The 6432-nt window shown below is 36.7% G+C and overlaps 1 protein-coding gene across 1 annotated transcript in view; it reads right to left on the bottom strand.

Moving 5' to 3' along the window:
• The window catches only part of RMDN2 (regulator of microtubule dynamics 2), a 66189-nt gene extending 65966 nt beyond the window's left edge, over positions 1–223 (bottom strand). The window contains exon 1 of the mRNA XM_024753444.1: positions 83–223. The gene's annotated coding sequence lies outside the window, so the exon portion shown is untranslated. The remainder of the gene's footprint in view (positions 1–82) is intronic.
• Between the last annotated feature and the right edge of the window lie 6209 nt (positions 224–6432).

Genomic DNA, 6432 nt, shown 5'->3' with positions numbered 1-6432 from the left:
TCTCCCTTCTGTGCCCCTTTCTTTACACAACCTTGAACCCTCCGTACGACAGAGCCAAACGTGTACGTCTTGCATCACTTACTAATCAAGTTATCCTAAGTTCACTTTAACTCACTTTCTCTTTTAGTGAGCTAAATCCCCAGCCTCTCCGTCCTCCCCTCAACCCCACCACCATTCAGAATTGCCTTTGGGCGAAAACCACTATCTTCTCAGATGCCCAACATTCGAGATTTTACCCAGCTTCGCTTTCTGTGGTTTGTATAATGAAAATAAAATTCTGCCAAATGAACTCTTAAAAACTGCACATTCACTCTCTTCTGTATTGTCCTCACTTTGAGCTTTAAATTTAGGCTTGCAGTAAACAGTCTTGAGTACTAAATTCCCTACCAATGTGCTGAATGGAATTAAAAACGGATGCATTCCTATTTATCAAAAAACAAAACAAGCAAAAGAACTCTAAAGAATCAGAAGGCTAATTTCACAGTCCATACAAAACTATTTACTAATGGAGATTCTACAGGATCTTGAAGACCATAAAACGTTTTCTGAGCTTTAAGCAAGCTGCATTGAAGAATAAGTAAGTCTAGCCACATCATTTTATTAAAACTAAGTTATATTTTGGAAGGCAGCAGACTAATACTTAGCCTCTAAGATCTGAAACTATAAACACTCCTAAGAACCACTTTCATTCACACTTTGTTATGGCTTACAAAGATATTACAATATAATGCTAATGTTTGCTTTATTTAAAAAATACAACATAATATAAACCTGTCTAGCAGGGTGATCTCTTTTAATGAGATTTCTTTCCAAAAGAAACTTTACTGTCTCTTCAATAACACTTAAAAGAAGCTTGAAGCACCTTGAGATTTAAGCTTGTCCAGGAGTCCACTGAGTTGTTCACGGCTGCATCCTTAGCACACAGCACAGAAGAGGTCTGCAATAAAAACGTGGAGTGTGGGCTGAGAACAGGGCTTTACCAACCCTCTGCTCCAAAAGAAAGATGTCAGCTGGTACAGACGTGTTCTTCAAGTTCAGGGAGTGGGGTAAAATAGCTGGACTCTTTCTGTATGCCTATGTAACTAACACCTGTTCCCCTTGATTCTGTTTCTTGATCAGTAAAAATTATCTGTGAGGTAGAAACTCACAGAGCAGTGGCCATTGATCTTTGGTAAAGTTAAAACTAAAAAGTAAAGAGACGAGCTATATTCGCCAGGTGCTGTTGTAGGGATGACATAAAAAAGAAGGAATTATTCTACCTATCTCTACTAGGAATGTGGTCTCAAAGGAATGTCTGAAGGGAAAAAAAAATCACTAGGAATCTCAGAGATGCTGTTTTTCATGGACTGAATGTTTGTGTTCCTCCAAAATTCATTATATTTAAGCCCTAATCCCCAACGTAATGGTATTTGGAGGTGAGACCTTTGGGAAATAATTAGGTTATGAGGCTGGAGCCCTCTAGAATGGGATGAATGCCCTTATAAGAAGAGACTAGAGCTCTTTCTTTTTCTACCATGTGAGGATACAGTGAGAAGCCATCTGTCTGCAACCCAGAAGAGGACCCTCACCAGAATCCAACCCTTCTGGCACTATGATCTCTGATTTCCTGCCTCCAGAACCATGAGAAATAAATGTTTGCTATTTAAGCCAGCCATTCTATGGTAATTTTTTATAGCAGCCCTAACGAAGACACTTGTATTCATCACAACTAGCACAGCATTACAGTCAGCTGACACCTCTGGTGTACAGGCACTTCACAATTTGTCCCCACCTACTTTTCCAGCTTTTCTCTACCATTTTCACCAGACATCAATCCTTCACTTCACCTATAGGCAAACTACCTTATTTTCTTTCCATAAATCACACATTTCCCCAGTCTCTGTGTTTAGACTGCTCTCTGTGTCTGGAATACCCTACTCTTTGCCACGTGTCAAAAAACGATTCATCCAGTTTAATCTGCATCCCTTGAGCAGCTACTCTACACATTCTCCTTCTCTCCCAAAGAAGAATTCCTCCAGGCCCCGCCAAAACTCTGCAGAAGGATAAGGAGTTTCCATGAGTAGAAACCCCCTCCCTGCTGGTTTTCTGCACCCCGCTCTCATGTACACTATTATTACCGCTTGGTCAGTGACTGTTGTGCCCTTGAGCTGAACATCTTGAAGGCAAGGATGTATAGATCTTTGTACCCCCAGTGCCTGGCACAGTGCACATACTCTATATAATAAATAGTTGAAAAAAATTCTTTGAAAGTATATGTACACTCAAGAGGAAAGCATTAAGAAATCTGCTGTCTTTTATATGGTAGGAACATGAGAAGTGTATGTCAAGTGTATGTTGGAGAGGGGGGTTTGTTTTATTTTTATTTCTTGGCTTTTATCTAAGTGGTTTATATCCAGGAAGAAATTGAATGACAAAGCTGGTGGAGGAAGGAGCCATCCAAGCATAAATGAAGCTCCGAATTGCCCAAATTAGGTCTGTAAATTGGAGGGAGAACCAACAGCCACAGCAAAAAGACTGATTAACTCTTATACTCAGTTCCTGCTTCATTCTTTATATGAATTATCTTATTCCATCTTCCCAACAGTCTACTGAGGTAAATTACATTACAGGTGAGAGTTTGCTGCCTATGATGGAACATTGGAAGGGGACTCTTCATAGCACCTTTTGTAAGTACATCATAGCACTTCTCATAGTGTTCTGTCTGCATCTCCTACTTCAGTTACTTGGGGTTCAGCCTTCTCTGCTCCCTCTATGGGAACTGAACCTCCAGACAGAGCACTTATCCCATGGAGGGCTTCCTTGTAGGGGTCTGCCATTATCTCTAAACCACAGGGTATAAAATTATGATGGTGGGTCTATCACGTTCACTGTAGGCTAGGAATAGAGTTTGGGGAAAAATAATCCTGTGTCTAATATTAACAGTTTTGGGCTTATTTTAATTTTAGGGGATCCTTAGAACACACGAAGATTATTCCCAAAATTTCTGAAAAGATACCTATGACTAAATTGGACCTTCCAAGGGAAAAATGCCTTTTTTGAGAAAGGTATGAGGATAAGTTTATTAACTATTTCCACAAGACTAAGCAATTAGTGTAATAAATTATTAATCACATAAATACAATAAAATAATTGACCCAATATTCCTGTACTGAACGAATCTTAAATGGTATTTTTAAAAGACATGTATAAGAGGTTAGAAACAATATTTATGTTATATAATTTAGCAATTCAATGTTGAATCAATTTGTTAAAAATATAACTACCTCATTAAAGTATAGAATTCTTATAAGAAAATTTTGTTTTGTTAGAAAAATTAAGTTTTTATTCAATGTCATGTTCAGAAAGGCATATACATTGCCTGATTGATACTAACTTTGGTCAATGATTATCAGCAGTTTTCCCATGACACATAAAGATAGGAATGAAGATTCTTCAGATATTCCAGGAGATTTTGTAAGTCACATTATTACACTGAGTTTCTGAAGTCAACCTGTTAACAGCTTTGGATATTCTCTAAAATGGAACTCAACAAAGTCATAGCAAAAAGTCACTTTACCCCTCCCTTCTGCGTTCTTTCTTCATCTTGAGAGAAAATGTTCAGGGATATCTTTGACAGTATGTATGTCAGCTTTATAAGTCAAGGTCAGTTTCATTGTTTGTGGCAGATTGAAAAAAAAGTCAAGTGTTGGTCAGTTAGACAAAATATTGTTACAATATATGCATGTATAAATTAGTTAAAATAACTGAATAGTTTTAATTATATATATAAATTAGAAAAAAAGATTTCATTTAGGACTTGGATGGCAAGTCAATTTTGTGTAAGGTTCTCCTGGGAAAAAAAATGGGGTTAGCAGTTTTCCAGACCCACGGTTCTCAGACTATCCAAAGAAAAGTTATTTTCCCCTAGGAACAATATCTTTCTAGAAATTGTTCAGTAGATAGAGGCAGCCTCTTGGTATGCAAATCAGTCTATAAAGATGGTCACTCTTCTGATGCAATAAAGACACATTAATTAATCAACCCTTGTTAAAACTTTTTCTATTTCATAAAAGTTGTATTCCTATCTTTATAATTAAGACATATGTTTGGACTCTCATTGAGAGAAGTGAATCTAGAAAGAGATGAAATTCACCACTATGATGATTTTAGAAGAAAGCTTGTCTCATAAAGCAAGTGACCAAGTCATTTGTATTGTAATAGAAAATAATTGTGGTTTGTTCAGAACTGAGAACATATCATAAAGTCATGCTATATAAATCGTGGTTTGTTTCCTAAGTAACCCCATAAAATCCTTCATAATCCATAGGATACTATGCTCTATGGTTTTCACTTGAATTCTAACTCAGAACTGCTGATGTCAGGAAATCATCTATCTGTGCTATGGCCTTGGCTGCTTCCACTTAAAAAAAAAAAAAAAGTAACCTTGACCTTGCCAGCTGCAGCAGCTGATAACTGTCCAATGAGAAGAGAGACCCATCCTCCAGCTGCAATGTCTGCTTACCAGCCAATGCAAAAAACTCTTACCACCAGCCACAGCCTCTGCCAGGTTGCTAGCAATAAAGGAACTACCCATTCAGCCATGGGGCTCTTTGACTTCTTCACATGAAGCAAAACAACCCTTCCAATCCTCCTTAAAACAAAAAAAGACAATTCTGACAGTAATGACATTTACTTTCTCTCTTGGTAACAGAAACCTCCCATTTCTCAAATAGAAGGGTACTGAGAGGAACTTTTCTTCTGGACAGAATGACATTGTACAGGAAACACAATTCAGGAGGTGTCTGTATTTCATAAATGAAAGACTGTTAACAGACTAATATGAATAACTTAGTTATTTACATACGGACATTTTACAGAGTGAAAATGGCTTCAAAATTTTTCATAAAGCATTTAATTTTGAGAATCCAACTTTAGACATAAAGGCACTTCCAGTATTTTCCTCTGCTAAATATTTGCTATTATGGAGACATGACCATAATTAGGTATCATGATTTTTCTCCTCTTTTTAAGAAGTAGAATCTGTAAAGATCTTTCATCAAAATAATTTATTGCTACTGTGGCTTAAGTTATGACTTAAAAGGCATCAAACACCTAAGTAAAAAATGAAAATTTTGGTTGATTCAAGTACTTTAAAACATTTTGGTACTACCCGTTGTCTTTTCTAAAACCCTGCCTCTCCACTCGTGTTACTATCGTATCTCACATCCATCACTATCAAAAACTATAAGAGAAAATTTTCCACTCACAGCCTTCACTTCCTGGCTTCTCACCAACTTATCGGCTCGCTGCAGAAACCACTAAAACTGCACTGACACTGCTCTCGCCAAGAAGGACAAGGTCTCCTGATTTCCCCAGATAGTGGCTTTTCATCTCTTTAGAGAGTTTCTCAACTTCAGTACTATTGATTTTTTTGGACTGGAGAATTATTTGATGTAGGGAGAATTCTCTGTTGTGGGATGTTTTAGCAGCATCCTTGGCCTCGACCCCCAAGTAAGTTAGTATAGTAAGCACATTTTCCTAGAGAATTAAACACAGCTGAGCGATGCCCCAGCATTGAAAGAAGGTGCTATAAATTCTTAATTTATAAGTTTTGGATAACTTTTCTTAAAAGCATGGGCCATGTCTTATTCATTTTTCTACCCTCAGTACTTGATGTTCAGTAATATAGATCTTGTATGAATAAATAGATTGATGGATAAGTGAAAATATCTAGGCATCTGAATTTTTCACTTTTCAACCAGAAGCTTTGGCAAGTTTGCACATATGTGACCAGCCTATGTGATTGCTTAAAAAAATTATTTTAATTGTCTAATTCCAAGTAAGGTAGCTTAAAGAGAGAAAGTCCCACTGGCCATGGAACATGGAATTGTAGAGAAGCTGAAAAAGGAGAAATGAAATTTCTGAAATTAAAAAGAAACTTTTGACTTCACCTCAGATACCTAAATCTTGCCTAAAGCCAGCTCTGTTTATCAAATGGCTTTTCTCATCAGAATTGTACTATCCAGGTTTTGGAATTCTTTCAAAATATATGTACACTTTAAAATGTTTTAGTGTCACTGGTTTCTGCTTTGCAAGGCCCACTAAATCTTCTAGATAGCGTTTATAATTAAAAAGACATTAGTAGGTATTAATTCTATATTCATTTTAGCAAGGAATAAACAGAGGCTCATATAAGTTAAAATCACATATCTAGAAATGGTAGATTAAAAATTTGATTCCATGTTCTGTGATTCCAGACTATACACTTAATTAAAGCTATGGTGCTTTAATAAAAACCAAGCTGGGTAATGAAAAAAAAAGACAAACTGAAAGATTGGGATATTTATGTGCATATAAAGCAACTGGGTTGCTTGCTGATTAAAGTAGATTCTCTGACCACCAAACCTTCAGATTCTCAGTTCTGAGATGGGGTCCAGGAATTTGCATTTCAAA

Source organism: Neophocaena asiaeorientalis, unplaced genomic scaffold, assembly GCF_003031525.2.
Source record: "Neophocaena asiaeorientalis asiaeorientalis breed wild unplaced genomic scaffold, Neophocaena_asiaeorientalis_V1.1 scaffold171, whole genome shotgun sequence".
Taxonomy (NCBI): Eukaryota; Metazoa; Chordata; class Mammalia; order Artiodactyla; family Phocoenidae; genus Neophocaena; species Neophocaena asiaeorientalis.
Note: the sequence above shows the minus strand (reverse complement) of the source record. Positions and strands in the feature narration are given on the sequence as shown.